This window comes from Penaeus vannamei, chromosome 40 (genome assembly GCF_042767895.1).
Source record: "Penaeus vannamei isolate JL-2024 chromosome 40, ASM4276789v1, whole genome shotgun sequence".
Lineage (NCBI taxonomy): Eukaryota > Metazoa > Arthropoda > Malacostraca > Decapoda > Penaeidae > Penaeus > Penaeus vannamei.
Genome location: NC_091588.1, coordinates 5,851,343 through 5,853,842, shown reverse-complemented (window position 1 = coordinate 5,853,842; position 2,500 = coordinate 5,851,343).

The window sequence follows — 2,500 nt, the reverse complement described above, 5'->3', positions numbered from 1 at the left end:
AGCATGGCCTAAACACAGCATATCGTAAGCACATCTTGTCCTAAGCAAAGGGTATCCTGAACACAGCATGGCCTAAACACAGTATATTCTGAACACAGCATAGCCAAAGCACAGCATGGCTTAAACACAGTATGACCTAAGCTCAGCATGGCCTGAACACAGCATATCGTAAGCACATCTTGTCCTAAGCAAAGGGTATCCTGAACACAGCATGGCCTAAACACAGTATATTCTGAACACAGCATAGCCAAAGCACAGCATGGCTTAAACACAGTATGACCTAAGCTCAGCATGGCCTAAACACAGCATATCGTAAGCACATCTTGTCCTAAGCAAAGGGTATCCTGAACACAGCATGACCTTAGCGCAGCATGGGCTAAGTACGGCATGACCAAGGCAAAGCGTTACCTAAGAACAGCATGACAACGCAGTATGGCCTAAAGACAGCATGACGTAACCATAACATGACCTATGCACGTCAATGACCTAAATGCAGCATGACCCTAACACAACATGACCTAAACAAACAGCATGGCCTAAACACGCCAAGACCTAAGCACAGCTTGGCCTTAACAAACAGCATGACCTAAGCACAGCATTACCTGACCACAGCATTGACTAGGCAAACACATGATCTAAATACAGCATAACCTAAACACGACATAACATAAACAAACACAACATAGCATAAACACAAGTACAGCATAGCCTAAGCCCAGCACAGCTTAAGCACAAGCATAACCTGAACACAGCATTACCTAAGCACAGCATGTCCTAATCACTGCATGACCTAAACAAACAGCACAGCCTAAACACAGGCACAACCTAAACAAACACAACATAGCCTAAACACAAGCACAACCTAAACAAACACAACATAGCCTAAGCACAAGCACAACCTAAACAAACACAACATAGCCTAAACACAAGCACAACCTAAACAAACACAACCTAAACAAACACAACATAGCTTAAACACAAGCACAAACTAACCACAGCACAACCTAAACAAACACAACATAGCTTAAACACAAGCACAAACTAACCACAGCACAACCTAAACAAACACAACATAGCCGAACCACAAACACAACCTAAACACAGCACGGCCTAAGCGCAGCACGGCCTAAGCGCAGCACGGCCTAAGCGCAGCACGGCCTAACCACAGCACGGCCTAAGCGCAGTACGGCAAGGCCCGGCCCAAGAAGGCGCTGATGGCGGCGCCGCGCCGCAAGACGAGCATCAACACGGCCGGCGCGACCACACTCTCCACCAGGGCGTAGTAGACCATCGTCACCCTGAAGAAGTAGACGGCCTTCTGGGAGGTGGCGCTGAAGTACACGAAGGGCACGATGTTCAGGCCCTGCAGCAGGAACTGGGCGATGCACATGCTCAGGATGGCGAGTTTCTGCAGGGAGGGGAAGGGGGAAGGGGGGGGAGGGGGAAGGGTTAAGGGTAGGGGAGGTGGAGGGAAAGGGGGATGGGTAGGGGAGGTGGAGGGAAGGGGGGAGGGGTAGGGGAGGGGAGGGGGACGGAGGGGGGAGGGGAAGGGGGAAGGGTAGGGGGAAGGGTAGGGGAGGGGAGGGGGACGGAGGGGAAGGGGGACGGAGGGGAAGGGGGAAGGGTAGGGTAGGGGAGGGGGACGGAGGGGAAGGGGGAAGGGGGAAGGGTAGGGTAGGGGAGGGGAGGGGGACGGAGGGGAAGGGGGAAGGGTAGGGGAGGGGAGGGGGACGGAGGGGAAGGGGGAAGGGTAAGTGAGGGGAGGGCGACGGAGGGGAAGGGTGAAGGGTAGGGGAGGGGAGGGGGACGGGAGGGGGAAGGAAGAGAAGCTAGAGTCGGTGTTAACGTTCTTTTGTTGTTTTAAGGGTTATCTATTTTTTTTAGGGTTATCTAGCTTTTTCTTTCTTTCTTTTTTATTTTTTTAACGGTTATCTAGTTGTCTGCATTGACTGTCTGGCCACTGAGTTTAGTGGGCTTGGGATGTTTACGAGGGTAGGCCTTTCTTCATGAAACAGTGAACATTAAACGGGATCAGCACTGATACTGAATTATATATACATACATACATACATATATATATATATATATATATATATATATATATATATATATATATATATATAGATAGATAGATAGATAGATAGATAGATAGATAGATAGATAGATATAGATAGATATATGTATATATATATATATATATATATATATATATATATATATATATATATATATATATATATATGTGGGGGGGGGTGTTTGTGTGTATGTGTGTGCGTGTGTGTGTGTGCGTGTGTGTGTGTGCGTGTGTTTGTGCGTGTGCGTGTGTGCCGCGCAGCCAACCGACCTGCGCCTGGCGCCGCCGCCGCGGGACCTTCCTCTTGAGCTGCTGCACGAGGATGAACGCGTAGGCGAGCACCGTGCAGGCGCTGACGACGGGGAAGATGACGGCCAGCATCAGGGGGCGGTCGATGCCCTCGGGGCTGAGGTTGAGGCAGTAGTA